Genomic DNA, 27,647 nt, shown 5'->3' with positions numbered 1-27,647 from the left:
GCCATTAGATCTGGGGTGGGGCAGGGGACCTGACATTTTCAGCCAGTGCTTCATTTTCATGTAGCTGGTCTAGGGGCCACACCCTGAGAAATTGTGGCTCTTCCTAATTCTTAAAACAAGTTACAAATTTGACCTTTACTGAACATGGTAAAAACTTGTAGAGCTTTATAATTCCCACTAAGTTCTTGTACTATTCTTGCCTGTGGTCAGCAGCTATTACTCATGCTTAGAAGTGAGGGAGAAGGCTCTCAGGGAAATTGATCACCAGATGCTATGGTTTCCTCCTTCCTCCCTTCTTTTTTTCCTTCCTTCCTTCCTTCCTTCCTTCATCTTCCTTCCTTCTTCGTTCCTCTCTCTTTCTTTCTCCCCCTCCCTCCTCTCACATTATTGAGTTCTTCTAACATTCCAGGCACAGTGTTAGTTCTAGAAATATAGCATTCATCAGAACAAATGCCTCTGTCTTAGCATTCATCAGAACAAATGCCTCTGTCTTTGTGCAGTGAGTATTTTTGAGGGAGCTTTATTTCCAGTGCAGAGAAGTAAGATTAGCAATACTTTAGTGAATAAACAATATTCACTATGCAGGCAAGAATATTTTGACTTTAGTCCAATAGTAGTCACCACAAAAGTGAGTAACAGAAAACTGTAATGCTGATTCAATATTTGATAGAATTTAGAAGATATTTTGTATGGATACAGCCTAGGGTATCAGAAGGAATCTAATGGTTCACCCAAGTATTGTTACATCCACTTGTCCTCCTCCTCTTTTGAAGTTCAGTGCAAATAACATTTTGTTTCTTGGGCCCCCAGAAATACTCTAGGCAACAACTTTTCCCATGACTCCATACACCCCTTTCATAGGACATATAGTATGTATGACAACTCAGGGGCTAAGAAAATACCATAAGTTGACATGCATATGTGTGAATGTCTTGTGTAAGTGCCAGGGACTGGAGCAAACAGAAGAGGACTTAGTGCCATCTGATTGTTTCAGGGAGCATGACATTTCTAAAAGTAAGAGTTTTTCACAGCTGAAAAACTGGAATATTAATATAATTTTTTCCTTTTGAAAGCAGTAACTCAAAAATTTCAAAAAATTATATGAGCCAAATGAAACATATCCACAAGCCATTATTTGATCTGTAGCTCCCCAGTTTGTGGCCTCCTTCTATAGACCATACACATTGGCACTTGTCACTTAATGAATTCTTGTAGCATTCTTAATCCCAGAGGTTATAAATCCTGTGAAGGTGGGGTCACTTACTCCTTGCATCATCCAGTCCAGAGTTGATCATTTGGTGGGTGACTAGAAGGCAGGGCACAGTGCGCAGGGACTCAGAACCAGTTCAAATCCTTGCCACACTATTTACTAGCTATGTGACTTTCAGCAATTTTATTAATTTACTTGTGCTGCACTCAACTGTTAAATGGAGGTGATGTTAATTATATCTATCCCGTAAGGTTATTTGGAGGATTAAGTGAGCTCATATTTGTAAAGCACTTAGTATAATGCCTTGGAACATAGTAAGAACCATGTAAGTTTTTTATGTAAGTTAAATTAAAATAAATACATAAATAATATACTTATTATATGGAATTTCATGATCTACTTATTCTTCCAATTTCATTCAATGATGGGAACTCATTTAGAAAATGAGTTTTTTTCCCCTTATTTTTATAAAGGTATAAATATATGACTTAAAGAATATAAACAATGTAAAACCTAACCATAAGCCTGTTCTGATATGTTCTTTTTAGACTCTTGTTCTTTAAGACTTTTAAAATATATGTCTGCAAGAAAACTAACAAAGGACATGGAATATTATTCACTTTTTAATACCAAGCCACAGGTGTATAGGCTTCTAAACAGCTGATGAGCATCTGGCCCACTTAGTACACTGGTTTTTAAAGTTTTCCATTATGTATTCGTTATGCGCCGACCCATTAAACCATTTAGTGATTCCTCATAAATTAAAACAAACTGATTAATTGCATCAAATGTTCTAATAAAAATATTTTTTAGTGGCAGAGGGTATCTATGCTTATTTTCACGTTGGAGTCACATGGATATACATGCAGATTTTCTGTATTTAGAGAATTAGATCATACGGCGTAATTTAAGATATATTTCTTACGTTAAAGAATACCTTCTATTCATCTCTGTTACTTACAGAAAACATATTTTCACCAATCATTATATTTAAAAACTGAGTATTTTTGCACTCAGGCACTGTGCTGCGAAGACTTGTAATAATAGTTCTTTTACTTAATCCTCAGAATATACCCATTTCCTCCAATTTTATAACCGAGGAAGCTAAGATTTAGAACTGGTAGACAGTGGAAAAACTACCCGATTTGACAAAGCTGGACAGTGCCACGATTTGAATCCAGCCTGGGGCATGGCCAAAAGAGAAATGTTTTGGAACCTGTTCAGCTCCATAAATTGTGTTTTTGGCCTATATAAGTAAATAGAGCCTCAATTCAATCAATCAAAAATATTTATTGAGCAGCTAGAAGATACCATGCACTATTTCATCCTCTGACTCTTATTATCTACTGCTGTACAGCTGAAGTCGAGGATTTTTTAGACAATAATATACACTGAACGTTGCTTCTGTCTCAAAAGCAGTAGTTCTCAAAGTGTGGTCCTTGGAGCAGCATTATCAGCAGCATCTGTGAGCTTGTTGGAAATGCAGATTCCTGAGCTCCACCCCAAACCTGCAGAATGAGAGGGTCTGGGGATGAGGCCTAGCAATCTGCATTTGAAGAGGACTTGAAGGTGATTCTGTCACACACTTAAGTTTGAGAAGCTCTGGTAGAGTGGCAGACAGCTCCTACTAAGGCTTTCAAGGAAGAGAAAGGCCCCCACGTGCAAAGCCTTTACAATCGGACGTGTGAAGTCCTGTAGAGACCAGAGCATTAGCAGACAAACTGCAAACTGAAGAAAGTCTGAAAAGAAACTTGATTCTCTGAGGGCAAGTGGTCTTCTCTGAAGACAGTGCAAGAGATGAATACATACCTTAACAGTGTACCAGTCCCACCAGGTGCATTATTTGATTTTTTATCAGAAAGCTTCTGGTTATGGACCCACCACCTGAGGGGTAATCCTGTGCTAATCAATAAAGCACACACTCCTTTCCCTGACCAACCGCCCTCCCCTTCTTACAAAATGTTCTTCACAGAAAGCTGTCACCTAATCAGCCACATCCACCTGGGTAACTGCTTTGATTTGTTCTTCTTTGCATTGATTGCTCCGTTTCCCATACTTTTCCTGGGTCCGGGGGCTAAAACCATCAGTCCATGAAGCAGTAGACTTTGGAAGTCTCTTCCAGTTACTCAAAGCAGGCCACCATTCTCTGAGCCTCTGATGCCTCATCTGTTGAATGGGTAGATTTCCTTCCAGATCCCTTCCACCTCCAAATTTGTCTGAATCTAAGGACCCAGGACCGCCAGCCAAATGGTGAGTTAACGTGAACTAGGAGATTCCGGCTCTTGTGACCGGGTTAGACACAGTCTTGGCTAAGGGCAAAAGTCACAGGACACACACGCACCCATGAGCCTGCTATGTCAGTGCTCTCAGTGTGAGTCAGTTCTATCACCCACATTTACACAATCAGGGAGCTTGGGGTGATCGTTCTAAGATGGGGAAAAAAGAGAAGAGCAAGAGAACGTGAGATTGCCTTTTTTTTTTTTTTTTTTTTTTTTGGTCCAGATTCCTACTTCACTCTTCCATGGTTTTATTTATATTCCAAACACGGAGAATACCATTTATTTGTATGTTTGGAGCAGACTGCTACTTTTAAAAAATTAATCGCAGCTTTTCTAGAGAAAGGAGGATGGTCAAGATGAACCACAGTGGCGCCTTGCAGCCTTCAGATGCCCGTTTTTAAAGCTTTATTTGGAGTGTGGCACATTATAATTGACAGACTTGACAAGCATTCTGGTTTCATGGGCTGCATGTCAGGATTCCTGCCCTATATTTCCATATCACCGAGCACTTCCAGTGTGTCCTTGAACTAATTTAAAATCTCCCTGGGTTTCAGGCTCCCCATCTTCCTTGAAGCCCCTACATCATTTGCCACGTACTTGCAGGGTGTCCCTAAGCATGCAGTATGCTGTCCCTGCTGCCTTGAGAGGTTTCTTATCTCTTTATCCACAATGTTGATATCTATTTGCTTATCATTTAGAGAGAGCAACTCATGTTGTATATCTCATCCCCCCAAATACACGTGAATGGCGTCAGTCAGGGAAAAGAAATTGACAACTGGCCTTTCAATGCTATGAACCCGGTTCAACGAGGTTATTGTTTCAGTTTTTGAACTTTCTGTGTTTTATATCATACAGGTAGGAAAACAGCTTAAATTTTCTTAAGACTTTTCAAGCCAGCATTAAAGGCTTTGAGGTTCTCTTCCCCCCCAAATTCTGTGAGTTTTAAATGAGTTTTAATTAATTCCCCGAGGAGGAGGGGGTACAGAATATCTGATATTTAATCAGACTTTTCAGCACTTCCAACTGATTTGTGGCATAAGGAATACCTTTAATAATGACTGGTCTGTTTTAAAAACAGAACTTTATTCTATGTACTGCACTAAGACAAAACAAAAGGACTCATCTTGCTGTGGGTAGAAAGAAGCACAATGTAATTTATAAAGATAATCAGATGGTGCCAGGTTGTTTTAAATAGCTTGGGGGGAAAAAAAAGGTTTGAATTCAAAAGAGGTCAGATTCTTTTTCCACCCAGGGCTTTGGAAAGGAACACTGGCATGTATAATCTTGTCCACATTAATTTTACCGCCATGGTCAAAGAGCCCCACCAGACTGAAACTTGTGAAGAATTTTCTTTCTTTATTTGTCTTGATCAGAGAGGAATTAGCTCCCTCGGTGAACCAACGTGAAAAGAAGCGAGTTTGGGGAAATCACAACGTTCACGGGAAAGAGGAAGTTTGAGGCAAACATATGGTTGAAATGCTCTAGTCGATTTTAGATCAAGCTGAGAGAGTTGAGATCCGTTGGTTCAGGGATCCAGTTCACTGCACATTCCTACTGTGCCTGACTGCTAATTGCATCCTATGTTTGTCAATCAAATATTTGCAATTAACAAAAATATTCCCTTAAGAGACATATAACAGAGCTGGCAAAGGATCTGGTGCTTTGCTAAGTAGAGCTAGCTGCACACAGAAAATTTTGAAAAAATATGGTATTAAAAATATGCTGCGGCTGATGACACCGCTAGACACTCCCCGTCAAAACATTAACAAGCAGAATAGGTGGCATGGGGGCTTTTCAAAGGGATTTTGTTCAAAGAACAGAAACTTTGATCTCAGTGTCTCTGACCCCTCCTCCACCTCTGATTCTTCAATCTACAAGTACATATAGTGGTTTAATTTAACTCTGTGCATAATTTGCCTAAGGATAAAAGTTGATCTAGATTTTTTTAACTCCAATTTTACAAATGCTCTACTTTCTCGCTGCCCCCCTCCTCCCCACGCACATATTTCAAGAGGGAAGGCTGAAGAGGAAGGTGACTGGAATATTAAGAACTGTGAGATATTCTGAGGAAACTCTAATTTGTAAATTGGTAGAAATGCCAGTAATTTGTTGGGAATTGAAGACCTTCTGTATTCAAGAGTGAAGCTTGGCAGCTGTGCACTGTTGTTTTATAAATCAATATTACATCTAAAGGTGGTGTTTGAATGTTTGTGTCATTGGGGTTTGTCTCCAACATAGTTCTGTGATAAGAAATGTTCAAACAAAACAAACACAATCCCTTCCTGGTCCTTTAGGATGAAGTCCAAACATAATTCCACAACAGGGATATAACATTCAAATCAATGACAGAACTTCTGTAATTACATAAAACCCCTCGACCACAGAAATGCTATTGAATTGGAGATGCTTTGCAATATTCCCCAAGACGGGACTGTGTGGCTGTCAGATTAACAGAAGTCAAGAGGAGGTGAGACAATGCTCACCATGGCAAAAAGAGCTTCGTGCATAATGAATGGAATCTGCCTGCCTGTTTAGGAAATTAAGGTGAATCCAAGGTGACTTAGGGTCACACAAGGAGTCCCAACGGTCACTCACTGGAAAAGGGAACATTAAAAATTAGTCATTTGGTTTAAATACATTCATCCCCATCATTATTAGATGCCAAATAGGCTTAATCAAAAATAATTGCTTGAGTGAATTTTTCTGTGTTATCTGGTTATCTTCTGGCTCGGAGCTTCTGTGATTCTGTGCTGGGATGCTGGTTGCTCTGTGAAAAAGGCCATTTGAAGCTGAGCTCCTACTTGATTGTTGTCAACTCTTCCTACTACCATTTAGATATGTCCCCCTTGTACTGTGACTGCCAAGGCGAGGCCATGAAGAATGGGGTGTTTGGGACAAATACATTAATTCATTTTTGTGAGTAAAAACCTAACACACGATCAGGAGGAAGAAAAAAAATGAAGTGTTAGTTCATTCTTACCCTACCTCCCCAAAGAACTATCACTCTCGCAGAGGTTATGAAGAAAACAGGCCATACCAGGGGTCCTACAAACTCAGATACAAGCCAGTGTTGGGGCTAAATGCCTCTACTACTCTGGAGCATTGGTTTCTAAACAGTTTTGTTAATCTTATCCCAAATCAGTGAAAAATTTTTGAACGCACACTTCCAATACATCTACAATTGAAGAAATAAGTTAGATGCATTGTAAAGCATTAGCAAAACAGAAAATTTGAAAGGAGAGGCTAAAACATCATTAGAAATCAGTACTACCTTCTTGAACTCCATCTTTGATATACCCTCATGTCAGTACGCTCCATTCCCAGCAGTGGAGAGTCAGATGAGCTTGGCAGGGCCCCAGTTGTCCCTGAGTGGTCTGGGTCTCAGCTGAACCGGAACAGAGGAGCAAGTGGAAACCCCTTGTTTGCCATCACCGAGCACCAGCACTAAGCCGAGGACTAAACAGGAAAATGGTTGTACCTAGGTTTGCAAGACTGTGTAGAGAACACTGTTGGTCCATTTTAATTCCATCTGCACAGAAACTCAGCGTTCACTAATAACCAGATGAAAACTGAAAAATTCTCTCCATTTTTTTGATTAAGCCCAAGTGCCATCCAATAATGGTTGAGATTGACTTTTTTTTTTAACTAAATGACTAATTTACTCAATACCCTTGGTATGGAGGAGAGGAAAGACAATGCAGATGAGTGTGTGTATAAAAAGTCCCAGGAGAAACTTAGTGGAGGGGAGAGAAAGGAAAACGAACTTGACTTTGGCAGAGAATCATGGCCTGACACTTATAAATTGTGTGACTTTCAGGCTCAAGTTTGAGTTGACCAGATAGAGCTCACTGAGTCTTTTTCCTTCTCAATGACTTCTCTGTAAAATAGGGGAGATAAAGTTGATTTTGCAGAGTCATTGTGAGAATTAGGAACAATTTATATAAAGCAACTCACATGGTGTTTTCTAGCAACTGCTCAATAAAAGGGAGCCACTGTTACAAGGCTGGAGGAGACAATAAATCTTAGGCTTTGCCAAAAATATCCATTCAGTTTTCAAGTGGATCGAATAATACTTTTGGCAGTCATGAGAACATTTTTCTTTTAGAATTCAAATTCCTTTCATTTTCATTATCATATTTAATCTTCACAATGAATTTGAAAGATAGATAGGACACATATAATTATCCACATTTTAAAGAGACAGAAAGGTTGATAAATTATACTCAGATAATGGTGGAGCTGAGAATCGAACTCGGGACCGCTAATGTCTGAACCACAGGTGGGAAGGGAGCAGGCACATTCGTTATCTATTATTTTTATCAAATAACTCAGCCAGATAAATTTTGTGTGTGTGTGTGTGTGTGTGTGTGTGTGTATAAATGTGGGTTTGAAGATTTTTTTTTCATCTCTTAATTTAACTTTGTGTAGCTCAACCTTTCCTCAATCTCTCTTTTCTCCATTATCCGGCAAATTCTTCAGGAATAAAATAACCATCACAATACGATGAATTGAAAAAATGGAAAAAAGTAGCTGTTACATGTATTCTTCTCTGTCAAAACTTTGCTTTGGCTGTTATTTCGAGACATGATAGACAATAAGTGTCTATATCTGTTGCTAAATATATTTTTTGTTTGTTTGTTTTCTTTCTATCAAATTCCAAGTTGAATGAGGTCAATACAGTTTACAAAAGAAGCGGGGATGGGGGGTGGGGAGGGAAAAAGAAAGCAAAAACAGAGAAGCAAACCAGAGGCCAGTTTCATACCCAGAGCAACATGCCTGGCCCTCAGATCTAACCTATTATACTGCAAACAATGCCCTGCACTTGAGAAATATTGACTGACTTCTTCAAGCAAGACCAGAAAGACTGCTGTATGTTATCTTGATTTTGGTGTCTGGACTAGGTGGAAGAGTGTTCCCCAAAACTCATGTTTACCAGAACCTCAGACTGTGACCTTGTTTGGAAACACGGTCTTGGCAAATGTCATTAGTTACATTAAGATGAGATCATACTGGATTAGAGTGGGTCCTAAATCTTACTATGACTGTTGCTCACTAGAAGCTAAGAAGATGCTAAGAAGGATTCTTCCTTAGAGCCTCTGGAGGGAACATACCTCTGCTGACCACCTGATATAGGACTTCTGGCCTCAAAACTGTGAAACAATAAACTTCTGTTGTTTTAACCACTCATTTTGTGGTAATCTGTCATTGCAGCCCTAGGTAACTAGTACGTTGTCCAAATGTATTGCAGTTATAGAAATAAATTGTGAGTGCATGCTTTCTGTCACTTCTCAGTGATTATTTTAATTCCTTAAGGTGACTTCCCTCATGCAGTTTGATATGAACCATATTAATAGGCACTAAGAGTTGGGGCTCTTTCTATTTCTACTTTCATGTAAATAATATGAAGAACCCTGGAGTAACTTGAATTATTACCCCCCCAAAAAATATTAATTACTTCCCTTTTTGTTTTACAGTGAAAGATTTTGAGACACCAGTTTTCAGAACTCCGGTCTTTGGATTTTAGATTTGTGTGCTATTACTTTTTGTACAATATTTGAAATATAATTTTATGGCCCAGCCTAGTTGGCCAAATGTTAACCCATACCCACAAATCCCAAAGAACTGTTAGGATGAAAAACTGATTTAGATCCTTGCTAGAATTTCTCCACCTACACATCATAATTTTGAACTCAGTCCTGACCAAGTTGCCTTCCCAGATTGCACCCCCCCCCATAACTTCTTAAACAGATGCCTTTGTAATACCCATGACCTCCTCCACACTTCTGAGTGCAAATGCCTGAGGCGAAGGAGGAGAATCTGAAGCTATCTTCTGCTGGTTTCAAGATATATATATATATATATATATATATATATATATATATATATGAAATAGATATCTCTGTGTAGATATAGATATCTATATCTACACAGAGATATCTATTTTTAAACATAAGTCATTTTCTGTGGAGCAGATGCTGAAGCTCCTCATGCCTCCAACACCCTTCCTGGAGCATCTCAGCACACGAGGAAGCCTCTTCCTGGTGTCCCATTCTGACACGGAGATAAAGTCCTGCGGGAGATACCGGGGTTGCAATTTTGCTTTCTTTGCTTTTATGTGGTTTTCCAAGAGGCTGATTCCATACTTTTTAATTGGAAGGTTCTTAGAATTTGCCAAGGATCCCCCACCCCAGCCCACCTTGGACACAATATTACTAAAGATTAGGCAGGGAGTGGAGAGGTAAAATAGCTGTCAAATTTTGAGTGTTTACTATTCACCAGACACTGTACTAAGCTCCTTGTATATTTATTTCTCACCTCTGAGCTAGGCATCAGAGACAACCAAGGCTCAGAGAAGTGAAGCGACTAGGCCGATAGTAGCCCATACTTCATAAGTGGCTAAGGCAGAATGAGAACCTGGATTTTTCTGAAACTCCTGGGCTTTCATTTTTTTCTACTTTGCTTCCTGAGTGTAGCTATTAAAGCCCTGAAAGTGACAAAGGGATTATCAAGAAAAGTTTTTAAATAGCCAAGGATTAAAATATCACAAATATCGCATAGGTGAGAAATTGGTTGGCATAATACATCTTTAAGTCTTTAACAGGAAATGAATTTTTTTAATTTAATTACAATATTAAATAATAGTCTCAAATTTGCCAATTTGACATCAAAATTTTTTCAATTTTTATCACCTGTTAAAACCAACCACAGATTTGGGGATAGTTTTCAACACCTTCAGAGATCTAAAATTCTCTGATTCCAGCCAAAGCATAAGAGACTCTTAAAAACTGAGAACAAACTGAGGGGTTGATGGGGGGTGGGAGGGAGGGGAGGGTGGGGGATGGGTATTGAGGAGGGCACCTTTTGGGATGAGCACTGGGTGTTGTATGGAAACCAATTTGACAATAAACTTTATATATTGAAAATAAAATAAAATAAAATAAAATTCTCTGATTCCATATGCAGGCCATTGGAAATGTATGGTTACTCTTATTCCCTGGACAGGCACTGTTGCTATAGGATATTTGAAACAACTTTCGGCTTTCAATGTCACACATTAGGTTCCTTTCTGGATCAAGAGTCTGATGCCCAGCGATCATAGACATGATCACATATACAACCTTTAATCAATATTAATTAATATTCCTTATAATTAATATTCTTCACACTATTAATCTTTCTAAATAATATCTAAATTAGTTGAAAAGGGTCATGCCAAGTCAAATCATATGCACTTGATTCCACTCAGTTAGCCTAAGAAGATAGCTCTACACAGTGAAAAGCAGGGACCCCTGAAAACCTTTGGGTGAGGTCTGCCTGAGGCCATGAGCCAGATGTGAAGAGAAGCAGACAGGGCAGGGTAAGCTTCAAAATCCCATGGTTAGGAAAAAAGGTCCTATGTGAGGACACTCACTTGGAAATTCAGTCACTGAGCACTATCAGTGCTCACCAATGGCCACATTGGCCCAAAAAACAACCAGACTGTATGTGGCAGCATATGATATATGTGACCCATGTAGGTAAGATGCTGTTAAGTTATGAGAAGTTCTCAGGACATAACGTACAGCACAGTGACTGCAGTTAATAATATGGTATTAAATATCGTGATATTAGTAATCATTCCATAAATATAGATACCAAATCGTTACATTGTTCACTTTATTTTTTTTCAATTTTTTAATGTTTATTTATTTTTTGAGAGACAGAGACAGAGAATGAGTGGGGGAGGGGCAGAGGGAGAGGGAGACACAGAATCTGAAGCTCCAGGCTCTGAGCTGTCAGTGCAGAGCCCAACGCAGGGCTCGAACTCGTGACCTGAGCCTAAGTCAGATGCTTAACCAACTGAGCCACCCAGGTGGCCCTATATTGTCCACTTTAAAGATATACAATTATATTTGTCAATTATTCCTCAATAAAGTTAAAAAAAAAAAAGAATGAGCAAGTCCAAGTATATAAGCTTTCTCAAGCCTCTGACTGCTCATATTTGTGATTATCACTTCAGCCAAACAAGCCACATGGCTGGGCCCAGTGAGAGGGAGAGGCAACTCCAAGGTCACATGGAAAAGTCATGGGTTCAGGGAAGGGTAAATAACATGCAGTTGTGAGCCACTGGAGCTTTTACACAAGCAGTGGGGCAGGTTAAGGAACTCAGTCTGAATGTCATTTTATAACCTCAGCCCCTGTAGTGCAGGCTTAATAAATGCTTTATCCATGAATAAATGAATGCGTGAATGAACGAACAGCCCTGCTCTGATGTAGGCTGAGCCATCTTCCTACTTTTTGAAGAAAATGTCTTAGTCTACAAACACAGGGAAGAATAACTGTGCACTATGCTAAACAAAATGTTTTTTCTTTCTCCCTACTCGATAAAACAACAAGATTTCTGGGCACTGTTTATGTCAGAGGGAGATGGAAATACCCCCCCAAACAAAACAGTACGAGAATATTCGGGGGAAGATAACAGATCAAATTGTGCAGAATCCAGTTGCTAGCCTTAGCCTGATGCTGTACTGGATTAGCTATGCCCCCGTCAGGCAATTATATGGGACTCGTAACATGTCTTCAGTTCTGTGCTCATTTTCATAATAAACCTCTGGTTTCACTTTCTCTAGCACTGTTTTCTCTAAGATTTACCATTTGAGAATAACAAACACTAAATAGAACAAGTATTTCTGCTGAGTTAAAGCTCAACCACTCAGCTCACATTTTCATGGTTCTATCTTGGTGTCTATAGCTTCCCAACTAAAATCTATATTTCTTTCCAACAGTAGTTATAGCATCTGTCTGGCTCTAGTCTAATCCTATATTTTTTAGCAGCACAGGATGAAGGTGGGAATAGAAGCAGTCCATAAATTCGACTGGAAATGTGTCTTTCAGTGTGTTGCCTCTGTAGAAACAAAAAGAGTACTTCGAGCCTGCTACAAAACACAGTTACGATGGTTTGAAAAGAAGCCACGAAGGTGCAGTCTAATTGGAGATGCAGGTGATGGCGCTAATGAAGGAAATCCGAAGTTTTGACCTTAAAAAAATAAGTATTATTATATTAGTATCTTGCCAAGAATTAGGTGGCGTAGGTCACACTAATCTTAAGAGTTTCAACACCAGGGAATAGATGGAAACCCCTCTTCTCTGCCAACTTGCACTTGAAGTTTTGACCCTTGGGAGCCAGCGGTAGTGTGTGATAAACAGCAATCAGCTGCTTCACTCCCAGCCTCATAGCTTGCCCGTGGGCTCTAATACCGCCCACCGAGCTACTTTGGAGGTAAATGATGCATTTTTAAATAGCACATTAATATTAAAAAGAGTTCGGTGAGCAGATCAAGGACAAAGCCAGCCATTCCTTCATAGGAATTTAAGCCTCGTATAAAACGCATGTCACTTTCTCATATGTATCAGATGGTCCTGGCCTCTTAAAACACAGATTCAGCCCACATGCATGGAGATTAACCCACATGGTAATACTGAATGATAGCAAGGCTTTGAAAATTAGAGACAGGTGTCTGGCTGTGATGACCAATGTAGGAAAGAATATCTACGGGAAAAAATATTTCCTTTGATAAATAAATATTTTAGTGTTTTTCTTCAGAGGCCATTTTGTTGTCATATACCAGTCTCCTGATGCTTGAATTTCACTGTGACTTTTCTCCTGGGAAAGCGGGGGAAAAAATGATGTGTACATTTCCCTCAACCTTCCTTCTGTCTTCCCTTACAATCTTTTCAGTATTCTGTTCTTCCTTGACCACAGTTCAGAAACAGAGTGGACTCTAGCTTACAACTTGCCCTTTGGCGTTTTGGGTAAAACCCCTCAGAATCTATAAAATGTCCCCAATGCCCTTGAGTCAGGTGGCACTGGCCTGACTGTTGAGTGTTGGCTTTTTGCCAACAGAAAATATCTCTCACCCCTCTGTGTCTGTTGATGGAATAAATATGAAAAAGAAAGTTACATGTGAAAGTCATGTACATTTAAAAAATTCTATACAAATTAGATACTAACTTGATGGCTGTTACTAGATATTCTCTTTACACTGCTTCAGGAAATGTGGGAAGGCAAGACAAGTAAGACAAAAGATGATCAGAAGGAAAGAGAAGCTGCCAGGGGCACCTGGGTAGCTCAGTCAGTTAAGCATCTGACTTCGGCTCAGGTGATCGCACGGTTCGTGGGTTCAAGCCCCACGTCAGACTCTGTGCTGACTGCTCACAGCCTGGAGCCTGCTTCAGATTCTGTGTGTGTGTGTGTGTCTCTCTGCCCCTCCCCTGCTCATGCTCTGTCTCTCAAAAATAAATGTTAAAAAAAAATTTTTTTAAAGAAAGAGAAGCTGCCACTGGTGAGGTTCTCTAGAAACAGATCCTGAATGGAAGATTGGTGTAAGATGTTTTTAGGTCTTCAGACCTATGAAGAGAACAGAACAGAAGCAGGACTGGGCAGAGAAAGAAGTCTAACTGCTTTGCGGCCCAGCAAATTTGTAGTCCCCCAGGAGGGGGCTCTGGAGAGAAACTTGCCTTTCAGGGCCCCCACTTTGGGCCAAAATTGCCAGGCCTGGATGCTGTCACCTCACTCAGTCACGAACGTAGGCTGTCACCAGAGGGGCAGCATGTCCAGGGAGACGGTCTTGTGAGCTGACAGACCCCAAAGGAGCCCACAGAAGGAGGCAGCCTGCTCAGGACACTAGTCTACTCACTGCATTCCCTGCACTAGGTCAGTAAATCCCTCCTTGAAGGCTCGCCTGGGCAGCTCGTCTCCATCTCCGTGTCAACCACAGGTCTCAGTGACTAAGCCTGAACACCTGAAGCTTGTGGAGTGAGTGCCACAGGACAGGAAGCTTAAAAGTCGCTGTGTTGGTAGACAAAAATGGTTCTGGCTAGCCCCTAGAAAGGAAGCAGCACCATCAACCATGATGTCTTGAAGAGAAATATTTGTGATGTACTTTTCTTCTGCATCTCAAATGAAAATAGCAGTAAAGGCTGGAGTGGGGATGGGAGGCCATAACCCACCAAATCTAACTAGAGTCACTTTTGCCAAAAAGCAAAACAAAACAAAGAAATTTAAAGTATCTTGAAGCTGAGATTGAACATGTCCATCACTGAAAGTTGAAAGCCAGGATCTCTCAGCCATGAATTAATAAGGAATGATGAACATGAATGATGTTAGGTTAAGGAATCTGCCTTTTTCTTTGAGAGCCATGGAAAAGAGCCTCCTATACATTTGATGTATATTTTACGAGCAAGTGAACTTTTTCTATCAGAATATATGCATAAATGTCTATATGTTAGTATTGTATATTACATACATCTCAGTAAATATTATCCCTGTGGGTGTCTAACTAATAACCAAATTGCAAAAGTATTATCTAAAAATTTTCTCTCAAAAGTGACATTATTAAGCATGACTGAGAAGCATTTTCTAATATCTCGCCTTAGTTACTGGTTGCTTACATCCATGACATTCAGTCTTCACAGAATTATCACACATCTTTAAATATAACCAGGAAACTCATCAGCTTGTTCATTTTGAGATATCAAGAACTTTACATTCAAAAACCTGCTGACTATTCCAAATGTATGCATCAATATTGATTGCACCTATTGTTAAACTAAATTTCACCATCAGTTCTATAAATGGTAAGTCACTTTTAGGAAGAACACAGGATGATCTGGTAAGTTTTAGGCATAAAGAATGAGGGCTAAATAGCTTTCCTATATAATATTAGCATTTATGGAGTGTCAATGATTCATCAGCTGTGTACCAGGGATGTTAATCATCACAGGAATTCCGTAAAGCCAGTGTTTGTAATGACAGTGCTCATTAAGCATTTTCCTAGCTTGGAAGTCTGGAGTGGGAGCAAATATATTCCCTAGTTCCTACACACATATTTTAAGAAAGTTTTCATCAATTTCTTGTTTAACTTTTTTTAATGTTTATTTACTTTTGAGAGAGAAAGACAGAGACAGAGTGCAAGCAGGGGAGGGACAGAGAGAGAGAGAGTGAGACAAAATCCAAAGCAGGCTTCAGGCTCTGAGCTGTCAGCACAGAGCCTGACGTGGGGACTGACTCGCGAACTGCGAGATCACGACCGAGCTGAAGTCAGATGCTTAACCGACTGAGCCACCCAGGCACTCCATGAATTTCTATTTCTATTACCCAGTGCACTTATTGGTATTTTGGAACATTTGCAGTTTGTATACCCAGTGTATTTGGAAATGACTCAGGAGAGTTTGGGTTAGTATCTGAGTCCTATGCCTACTGTGCACTAGCTTGGAAAGTTTGGGGCCTCAGTGGCTCTTACTGGAGAATCTACTGTCTCATGCCTTGGGTAAAGGGATGCTGGAACTGACCTAAGCCCATTTGTTTATTCACAAGTATTAGGGTCTTCTGATACATATGTGGAGCCTCTAACAGTTAAAGGAATGTTTGGGTTCTAAGTATGTGTTACAGGTTAGGTTGTGTCTCTTACTGCTCTCAAATTCATAGGTTGAAGTCCCAACCTCAGTGCCTCAGATTGTGATCATATTTAGAAACAAAGTCTTTGAAGATATGACTAAGTTAAAATGAGCCCATTAGGTTGAGGCCCTTGTCTAGGGTGACTGGTGTCTCTATAAAAAACAAAAAGAGACACCATGGATGCACAGAGGAAAGACTATGTGAGGACGTATCAAGAAGGTGCCCCTTTGCAAGCGAAAGAGAAAGGCCTCAGAAGGAAACAATCATGCTAGCACCTTGATGTTGGACTTAGAGCCTCCAGAACTATGAGAAAGTTAATTTTTGCTATTTAAACCACCTAATCTGTGGTATTTTGTTTTGGAAGCCTTAGAAAAACTCCTTCTCCTAGGGTGGTATAATACAGATGGTGTGTTTTACTGAAAGCCAACCTCAAACCAAATAAATATTCCTCAGCAAATGGGCATAAGAACAGTTATTCAATGTATGTTATAAGCGCAAAGATTATGGATTTCTTTAAGTTGTTGCCTGAAAGGGTCACCAGATGTAGATGAGACATCTATTGGTTGACAGGATTTGGCTAAATTTCTAGTTAGAGGCAAGCAACAAAAAACCTGCAGTGAGAGGCAGTTGTATGGACTTGTTTGGACTCCTAAGTTTAGAGTCCCCTTAAAGTGAAATGAGTGAAGGCCTTAGAGCTGGCTAGATTCTTACACTCTGTTTATGAGAGGGTGAAACTACTCTAGAGTATTTCTAGCCAATCCATATATCTTGACCACTTCTTATATTAATTATGGTAAACTTTGTGAACATGTATTATGCTGATTAACTGTACCTCTGGGCTGGTCAAAATTACTGATGTGTAGCCATTTCTAGATATGATTTTCTTATTTGAATACTCCAAATGCTAACTCAGCATCTGATTTTGGTATTTAGCTGTTAATCAATGGTCCTTATGGCATAGAGTAAAATTGTCAAATTTATATTATGCTATAGCTTATGATGAAGTAAACTATAGTTTACTTTAGTTCTTAAAAAATTGACATCATTTCCAACTTATAGAGAAAAGTTACAAGCATAATGCAAAAAGTTCGAGTTCCCCAAACCCTTCAGAGAGTTGCATTCTTTCTCCTTTCTCTCTCTTTCTGTTTCATTCTCTCTTTCTCTCTCTCACTCCCCATTCCCTGAAATGCTACATAGTATGTTTTCTAAAAATAAGACATTGTCTGCATAGCCACTGTAAAATAATCAAGATCAGGAAATTAACATTAACCAATTATGATTCCTAATTCCATCATTCTTTAAATGGTTGCTAGTTGGGCTTCTACTGCAAGGGAGAGCTTCCCCTTCTTCTACATATATCCATACCATGAACTTAATAATTATTATGGTATTCAATAAGTTATAATATCTTACTGTCCTTATTTATCTTGATGTTCAAATTGTCCCAGTTGGCCAGGGGAGGTCCCCTTCAAACTAGCTCTTGTGTTCTTTTAACGTGTCTTCATCATTATTCTTTTTTTTTTTAATGTTTATTTATTTTGAGAGACAGAGAATGAGCAAGTAGGGGAGGGACAAAGAGAGAGAATCCCAAGCAGGCTCCACGCTGTCAGTGCAAACCCTGATGCAGGACTTGATCTCACAAACTGTGGTATCATGACCTGAGCCAAAATCAAGAGTCAGATGCTTAACCGGCTGAACCACCCAGGCACCCAAGATGTACTCATCATTCTTTATATGCACTTCCTTTCTTTTTTACATAAGATATTCCAAACTCATCTGGTACACACAGCCTCCCCCACACTTTTTCTAAATCTATATATAGAAGTATATTAAAGTAAATTGGAAACAATAAAAAGATCACTTGCCTGTAGCAACCAAGGCAGGGTCCCTAACTGCTTTTCTAAGACCTGATGACTCCCAAGCAGCCCTCTTTCAGTGTGCTACCATTTTATCACCATTATCCTCACAGACAAAAAAGCTTGTTTCTTTTTCTTTTCTTTTCTTTTTAAATAAATCTTGTAATATAATTTGTGCCACAATACCAACAGGAGGAAAACTGGTCCACTTTTACCAGAGGGTAATGACAATTAGTTACCCAGAATTCCTTTAAAGTGGTTGGAGTGATGGGAAGCAGGTGACCATTGCCTCCCACATGCTAGAATCTTTTCAATACAACAAACGGAAGGGGAGGGGAGAGCAATTTCAGTTAGTTTTCCACAGTAAGACAAAATCAACATTCACCTTCTAATGTTCATTATCAGATTTTACAGATAATGAAATGGAGCGGTTAACTAACTTCTTAACAGCTCCTTTTCTAGTTAGCAGTACATGTCAGCTTCAAACTCAGGGCATTGGTCTTGTAGCCCAACAATGCTCAACAGATGATCAGTTTGGAAGGTTTCAAAGGCCCGTGTAGAGTCTTGTGAGATTAAAACTATTTTTACAAGTATACTAAAAGTATACAAGTGTACTTATACAAGTATACTAGAATGTTGTTTTTTTTTTTAACTTCTCACTCTCTTTGATGAGTATGTGGTGGAAGTTTCCATAAGCCACATAAAGAATGATGATGATGCCATCACTCTGATGATTAATAGAATATGTGCCCATATATTCCAGGATTACTTAAGGTAGTAGTTTCAAGGAATAACTATGTGAATTTTAGTAGGGAGATATTCCATGTTCATGGATAGGAAGACTCAATATCTTCAAGTTATCACTTCTTCCCCTCATGATCTACAGATTCTGTAAAATCCCATTAAAATCCCAGAAAGGTATTTTGTGGATGTAGACAAACTGATTCTAAAGTTTATATGGAAGTCAAAAGAACCAGAGTAGCTAGCACAGTCTTGAAGGAGAACAAAGTTGGAGGACAGACACTATTTGATTTGAAGAATTACTATAAAGCTAAAGTAATCAAGACATTGGGGAAAGAATATACAAGTAGATTAATGGAATAGAATAGTGAGCCCCAATATAGACCCACATAAATATAGTCAACTGATCTTTGCTAAAGGAGTGAAGTCAATAAAAGAAAATAAATAGTCTTTCCAACACATGGTGCTGGAACAACTAGACGTCCACATTAAAAAAAATAAGAACCTAGACAGATTTTGCATCCTTTATAAAAATTAACTCTAAATGGATCACAAAACTAAATGTAAAATGCTAAACTATAAAATTTCCAGAAGATAAAATTGGAGAAACACTTAATAACCTTAGGTATGGCTAATGACTTTTTAGCTACACCAAAAGCACGTCCATTAAAAAAAAATAAATGGACTTCATTAAATTTGACAACTTTTGCTCTACAAAAGACCATGTAAAGAGAATGAGAAGAAAAGCCACAGACTGAGAGAAAATATTTGCAAAAGATACATGTGATAAAGAACTGTTATCCAAAATATACAAAAACTCTTAAAACTCTACAACAATCCAATTAGAAAATGGGCCAAAGACCTTCACAGGCATGTCACCAAAGAAAATATACAGACAGAAAATAAGGATATGAAAATATTTTCTGCATAATTCACCATCAGGGAAATGCAAATTAAAACAAAGATGAGATACCATGATTTAGCATTAGAAAGACCAAAGTCTAGAACACAGAGAAACACCAAATTTTGGAAAGAGTAAGGAGCAATGGGAACTCTCATTTGCTGCTGGTGAGAATGCAAAATGTACCATCACTTTGGAAAACAGTTTGGTCATTTTTGCAAAACTAAACATTATGATCCAGCAATTGTACTCCTTGGTATTACTCAAAGGAATTGAAAACTTATGTGCACACAAAAAAGTGTTATGGGTATTGAGACAAATAGGGATACATGGATATTTATGGCAGCTTTATTCATAAGTGCCAAAATTTAGAAGTAACTAAGATGTCCTTTAGTAGGTGAATAGATAAATAAGTTGTGGTATAGCCAGGCAACGGGATATTATTCATCAGTAGAAAGAAATGAGCTATCAAGGCATGAAAAAGCAAGGAAGAAACTTAAATGCATATTATTAAGAGAAAAAAGCCAATCTGAAAAAGCTCTATTCTGTATGAGTCCAGCAATACGACATTCTGGAAAAAGCAAAATTATGGATACAGTAAAAAGATTAGTGTTTGCCAAGGGCTGGGGGTGGAGAGGGGGCCTAAAGAGGTAGAGCTTGAGGATCTTCATTATACATTTGCCCAAACCCATAGAATGAACAGCACCAAGACTGCACCTTAATATCAACTGTGGACTTTGGTAATTTTGATGTGGCGGTGCAGATACGTTAATTATAACACGTCTACCACTCTGGTGGAGGATGTTTACTATGAGAAAGACTATGCATGTGTGAGGGCAAAGGGCAGATGAGAAATAGTGTTTTTAAAGGTGTGTTTTCAGAGATGAACAGTTTTTTCTCATTACTTCTACTGTACTTTCACCAGCTATCTTTGTGTATACTAGCTATAGCGTTTTTGAACCCTAATATTATCTAGTGTATCAATATTTTGAAATCCAAAAATTAATTGTCTTTGGAAATCTTTCTTTTTTGGAAACACAACAAAAAGTTTACAACCTCTGTGATCTTGTTTTGCAACAATATATGCTCAAATTTCTGTATTTTATGTGTGTATCACATATCACACAACAGTTCTATGAGATCTTCAGTAACTTTTTTAGAGTGTGAAGGGGTCCTGAGACCAAAATGTTCAACAACCACTGCTCTATGCAATGTCTCTTCAGGACACAAATATCACGCTTATTTCCAATATCGTATTTTCTTCCCTCTACCTCTTGCCCAAATCCGAAAACCACCTCTGACTTAGAATTAAATTGTTCCAGAATGAATATTATTCTGAGGGGAGAAACTCAAGAGGAAAGAAGAGCAATGTCTAAGGGTAGCCTCGACAAGGTAAAGAGAACTACTAGGGAAGCTAGTATCTAATCTACTAGTAATTGACTGTGTAGCCATGTGGTCGACTTCTTCTTGCTTCAAGCTGCTGATCCCCACTTCTTTCTGCTGATGGCAGGGAAGCTCCCTCGCCAACAGGATTGCCATGCTAAAGGAAGGGGTGATCCAGCGCTCAATTCATCCTCACCTGTTTTGCCAAGAGGCAAATGAGCCTCCCTTACTCCTGTTGTGTGATCAAATGGTGCTAATAAGCCAAGAAACGCTGCAGGTGTTTCAACAAAGCAGCAGCATTTATAAGATGGCAATGCAAGGTGTTAGGAGGCAGCTAAATGGCCAACTGCATGCAGTGTAACTGTTTGATAATGAGCAGAGGAGAATAGGTTTCGCCTTCAGCCAAACTTTGTGAATCTTAGCTCTGGGACCAATATCCTAAAACATCATCCTGTCACAGCTGGCCCATTCTCTAGGAAAAGGAATGTCCATGGAAGCTGACTGCATTTTGCACAGTAAAGAGCCCAACACTAACTCATTTCGATGAGCTAAGTATAAATGAAGCAGATCAGATGAAGTTCCCCTTCATCTGAATAAGCAGCTTTGTGTCTCTCTCCCTTTGTCTATCTGTCTGTTGTCTCTCTTTCTCTCAATTTACATTGAGAAAATGTACTTGGCTCAAAATCATTTTCCCAAGTGCCAAGTATTTGCAAATACTTTCAGATGTATACTAAAGACACAGCACAGTGGGTCTAGCTCAGCTGAGTCTGCTAGCACCATAGCTGTGAGGCAAACACACTGCCAGCGGCCTTCAAACTTTGCAAAAATAAGGTGATTCTATGTGTTTTCTCCACTTCTTCCATTCCCAAACAGTCAATAACTAGAAAAGTTCTCTTTACTTGCCCATTTCCAAAATCCAGTCTTGGCTTTCCAAACTACTGTTGGGTTAGGGCACAATCAGGAGAGTGGCTACAGAATTCCCAGAGGACATTAGGTTCAAAATGATCTAAGCTACCTGCTCCCACCAGCTTGGATATGAAGCCAGAGTTGATTCAGTTCCATCACACTCTCCGCTTCCAGCTTCCTGACTTTTCCAGTGTCATGGGCTCAATTCACTTCTCCAAACAGACCACATTCATATAATCATCTCCCTGCAGATATGGGGAGGAACAAGCAGGGTTTGTGAGAGGAAATAGCTGATGGATAAGGCAAGAGTGACTTGAAGTCCATCCTTTGGATAAATGCCAGCCTATATTCACTTAATCCTTCTGGGTAATGTTGTTGTGTTTGTGAAATTCAGAAAGATTTCAATTAGTTTCCCCTCCTTTGTACTTGTTGGGCCCTGCCTCCAGAATTGGTGTTGGAAGGGTGTTCATATTTGGTGAGAAAGGCCCCAGGGGCTGTCTCTATTCACTTCCCAGGAAGCCACTTTCGCATGAAAGATATGTGACTGGGAATGCTCCAACTTGGTTTGAATTTATTCTGTCCTTCTCCTGCTTCGGCACCATTCAAGCCCCATGTAAGCCAAACCAAATCTTTCAGACATTGTCATAGCTTCATCTGAGCTTTTTATTTCAAAGTGTGGGTATTTCCAGTGATCACATAACCAGGAGCTCATAGACACACATGCTACAACTCTGGGCTCCTGACTGAATACAAACTTAGGAGTTGAGGGTTTTTAAAGGCCCCGATGCTAGCCATCAATGTCTTCTGTCAAAAGGCCGCCGTGGGATTAAAGATGCTCATCTTCACCTTCAAATACGGACTTTTCTTCATCAATGCTAGAAAGAATCTTCTCATTTCTCATTTCCTGATGAACTAGAGGAACAACAAATGAGTACACTGTATTTGTTAGGGCAAATGTCTAGTAGCAGTAGTAGGGATAGCAGGAATAGTAATAGTATTAAAAGTGATTTTTGGCGGACACTATCGAGAAGCTTGAAGCTATTGCCACCACCTTGCTCTTGCTACTACTCACTCTGTAGGTGAGGAAGCCAAGCCATTATCCTTCCCAAGTCTTCCCTGCAACGAAGGGCTTCCATACAACGAACTTGTGACCCATATCACGTAAAGAAAGTTTTCTGGGGCATTAGGAAACCCCTAGAGAAGCGTTTCTTCCTTCATATAAAACGACAATGAGCAATCGGGCGAAACTTTCCTCTTTTCATGGCCTTAAATGCTAACATCCTGGCCAGAAATGGGGGTGGCTCTGTTATGACCACAGAGGAAAATTAAAAAAAAAAAAATGACACCAGAGACAAACCTAACCTCATCAAGCTGGTAAAACCATGCCAGTCACCACATTGCTTTTCAGTCCTTGTTATGTGAGAGAAGCAAATCTTGATTTGTTTCATCTGATGGCCATCCTGAAGCTTGGCTTTCTGAGTTGTGATATGCAGGATAAAGGGACATACTTTGCAAAGGTTATGTGGAGGTTTTCCTTTTTAAGTCTGTGAATCACGTTGTAAACTATAAAATTCCAGACAAATGTAAAAATGTGTTTGGGAAGAGTAGTAGGTTGGATTTTTCATCGTTATTCATAAGTGTTAATTGTGTGTCTAATATTCGTTGGGTGATCCTCCAGTTTTTTAAAACACATGAAACATTCGGTCCTTAAAGAGTTTACAGTTTATTAAGTGACCCCTTCATGAGGTCATCTAATTTCTGATATCACACCATGAAATAAAACAAAGGATTATTAAACTATTAATTGCTAAATTACAAAAAAGTTGAGCACTAGTTCTACACAAATTCAAATGATAACCTTTAAGATATATTACATGCTTGCTATGTTCCAAGCTTTATTCTAAATATTTTACATGAACTAAGTAATTGAATCCTAGGTTAACCCTGTGAATAAATGTATTACTTTCCATATTTTACTCATGATAAAATTGAGGTACATTGGAGTTCCACAGGTTAACAAAATTAACAGATAATAAGTGGCAAAGCCAGGACTGAATCCAGCCACCCCGGATTTGCTCCACAGTGCTCCCAGGAAGACCAAAATGTCAGACCACTTGGTGTAACCCCTGATTTGTTGCATACCTTGTTTTGTGATCTCAGGCACAGCATTTACAAGTATATTTCTTCATCTTTAAAATGAGGACAATAGCTACCTAACTGGGTTGTTTTGAGGATTTTGTTATTTTTATTTTTTTTCATTTTTATTTATTATTTTGAGAGAGAGAGAGACAGAATGCAAGCAGGGGAGGGGCAGAGAGAGAGAGAGAGAGAGAGAGAGAATCTGAAGCAGGCTCCAGGCTCTGATCTGTCAGTACAGAGCCTGAACCGGGGCTTGAACCCATGAAATGTGAGATCTTGACCTGAGCTGAAGTCAGACACTTAACCAACTGAGCCATCCAGGCGCCCCTTTTGAAGATTAAATCAATAACATATGTAAAGCACCTTATGAAGTAACTGGAACATAACAGAGCATTATAAATGGTTTCTATTATTGGACTGGCAGAATAGACTGGAAACCTCAGCATCCTTTCCATTAGGGGCAAAAAGAGGAGGCTATCCCTTCCGAATGTGCTATGGAATTTGAAATTTAAATTCAGCTCCCAAAATCGTCACAAGATTTTAGAAAAATTATTTCTTGATTATTGTTTCAAAATGGGTAAGATAAAAATCCTGCTCTTTTATGAGACAACTTTCTGCAAAAAAACATGATGACTTATCTTGGTGTTCATGATTGTTGGGAAAATCAGTGAGGACATTAGTCGTAGCTCATACCAGTAGAGGGACTGAATAGAATGGGAATCATAACTCATTTATTTGACAAATATTTACTGAGAGCACACCACGTGCCACATTTGTTTGAGATGTTGTCACCTCAAACCCCCACCTTCACTGCATAGTTTATCAAGGTGCTCCCTTTAAGACTATGTAGAATTTTGCCACACAGAAGTGCATCATTGTTCTTCTAAAGCAGAGAATGCTGGAGTAGGTGTGTGTGTGTGTGTGTGTGTGTGTGTGTGTGGTTAGGGGAGTGGTGGATATTTCATTAATTTCCTTGTTTAGATTAGATAACTATTTATCCCATAAAACCCTGAAAGAGAGAGAGAAAGAGAGAGAGAAACTGGATAGACTTGGTCTAAGGGAATGAGTTTCTGAGTAGAGGTCTGAGATGTTTCTCAAGGACAGGTAGAGACCAGTCATAATAGTAGGTGACTCAGAACATCTACAAGGGGATCAGAAAAAGAATATGTTATAGAGGAAAGATCCCAAGAATGACACGGTCAGTTACTATGGGCAATTAAGAGTATTTGAATAAACTATCTGCCTCGTAATGTAACTATGGGCTGTCAATAAGGAAGAAGAGGTCTGAGGGTGACCCAGTGCTATCCTATCAGAAAAAGACAGGTTTCCTTGGAGCACCATGACGGAACAGTCCCCTACTGAAGGGTAGCCTAGAACTACCACTTGTCCACAGAAGAACAGGAAAGGAGTGGCTGGAGCCAATGCTCCAGGTTCTTATTTATATTTAATCAATTCATACCTTTTGCCTTCTTATGGTTAATGGAAAGGGGTTCTGCTAGAGCTTCCTTCTATTAATCTTCCCATTGGGGGAACTTCAATTATTTATATAGCAATTAACTCTAAATGGAGAGCAACTCCACTTAATAGATGGACAGGGACTAAAATGGACCTTTTGGCAACAAGTCATAGGGCCAGATTAATAGAGGCCAACTTTGGGTTCTCCACCTCCACCTCCACCACCAGGAAGAGAAAAGTTGTTACATAATTAATTAGGTCCCCAACCTGGGGGACAAATTTCTGGGCTGTTCCTTTGCTGCACTAAAGCTCTATCTGCCCTCTCTGTTCTGGCCCAATCACATTCCTTAATTCAGGTTGTATATTTAACTATCTTGGAGGCCATTTAGGTTTTTTGTTGTTGTTCTGAACCTGTCAACAAATGTATAGCCAAACTTTGCAACTTGTCACCCATTCAAATATAATAGGCATTTTATTTTTTTAGCAACATGGAAACTTTCAATAGAAGTGTTGGGGAGATGGGACAAGAACACAGCCTGTGTATTGGTACTGAGTGTATTTCCAGTTGAAATCAACGTGTTAATCAAAACACTATGACTAGTCAACAAGGAATGAACCAACCTAACTATAAAATCATTTTCAACACACTTGTCTTTTCCCCATAGAACATTGCCAGAGATTTTGACCAATCTAGATTTAGACAAATCTGTTCCTCTGATTTACATATTTAAGCAGCTATGCAACATTTGTTTATTGAGCACCTACCGTATATCAGACCCTTTCCTAGGACATAAGATTAATACATAGTAGCATAGTAATGCTATTAAAAATTAAAATATCTCACATCTGTTGTCACTTGTTTTTAGTGAACCTATGAAGGATTCAATGCTCATGTATTTTTTTTTATTATTTACAGGGTGAACATTTAAACATTAATTCTGAAAAAAAAATAAAAATAAAAAAATAAAAAATAATTCTGAAACTTCTAAGAAATGGATGTGAAAATTACTAACATGTACTTTCCATAATGCACATTTTCTATTTTTTGGTTCTCAGGATATTTGCCTAATTCCAATAATATTGTATCATTCCCATTCCCATCTTCTGCAACATTCTCCAAAGAATACCGGGAATTCCACAATCATTTTATGCATGTTTTCTCTTTGTTGCCGTATCCTTTACTCAAAACCAAAGACCTGAGAACCTTAATGCAATTGCATATGCTATCAGAGTAATACTAAGAAATAACACTTTTATATATGCCACATCACTCCTAAAAATGTATTGCATAGGCTTCCTAATACCTATTGTATCAGTCTCAGATCTCATTGGCTGACTTACAAGAACTTCCAGAAATTAGTTTCTTCTTGTCTGTCCAAATTATTCCCACTATTTCTCAGTTCTCACTTCCAACTTAATTAAGGGGGTTCACACTGTCTGTTTTTATTTCTATGCCTCTTCTCATGTTATTTTCCTGCACTGGAAGTACTACCCAAACCCATTCTCCTCTCTATTTAAATACCAACACTTATGTTAAATTTTTTTTCTCTTTCATAAAGTCATCACCTGCTATTAACATTCCACACTGATCTATCCCTTCCAATACTGATTAGTCACTCACTGTGTGGTTCAACAATTTTCTAATTGTTTCATCTATGCAAGGCTCATTTTCTCAGTTACATGGTAAATTCCTCAAAATATCTTTGTTTTGCCCCCTGTGCCTCGGAGGAGTCGAATTCTACTTGGTACAATAGCTTAATTGATGTACAATCAAGTACCAAATATAAGCCATGAAATATAAAGAAAATTGGAAAATGCAGCTTATCAGGATTCCTGAATATTTTAAAGATAGTCTCATGTAGATCACACCTTCAGATATTTGACTGAAATTGTCAATTTCACCCAGTACTTTACATCACATTTGACAGAGCCATTTGCATAACCCATGGTATCCCTTTTCTGTCCTGGAATATGAAAACTCCCCTTGGGACATCTAATGAACCCTTTAATTCTAAGTCATATCCAAGCAGGAGGATAAGTTCTATAAGCCCCAATAATTGTCTCAAGAATCAATACATTGTTATAGTTTTTGAAATGCAAACAGGCAAAGATAATAGAAACATTTTTCATTGGGTATTCAAGACCACTGAGTTCACTGGGAAAAAAAGCTACATATATATGTAGCCTGGCATAGTATGTTTGCTCAATAAGCTATTAATATAGAAAATAAATTGAGCTTCTATGAACCATGTAGATTGGAGTCTGACAGCTACAAACACATCTAGTAAAAATAATTTCAAATTATTCAAAATGTCTCACTATGGAGGGCTTGAGGTGACCT

This window comes from Panthera tigris, chromosome A3 (genome assembly GCF_018350195.1).
Source record: "Panthera tigris isolate Pti1 chromosome A3, P.tigris_Pti1_mat1.1, whole genome shotgun sequence".
Taxonomy (NCBI): domain Eukaryota; kingdom Metazoa; phylum Chordata; class Mammalia; order Carnivora; family Felidae; genus Panthera; species Panthera tigris.
The sequence above is the reverse complement of the archived record's forward strand: the minus strand, read 5'-3'. Positions refer to the sequence as shown.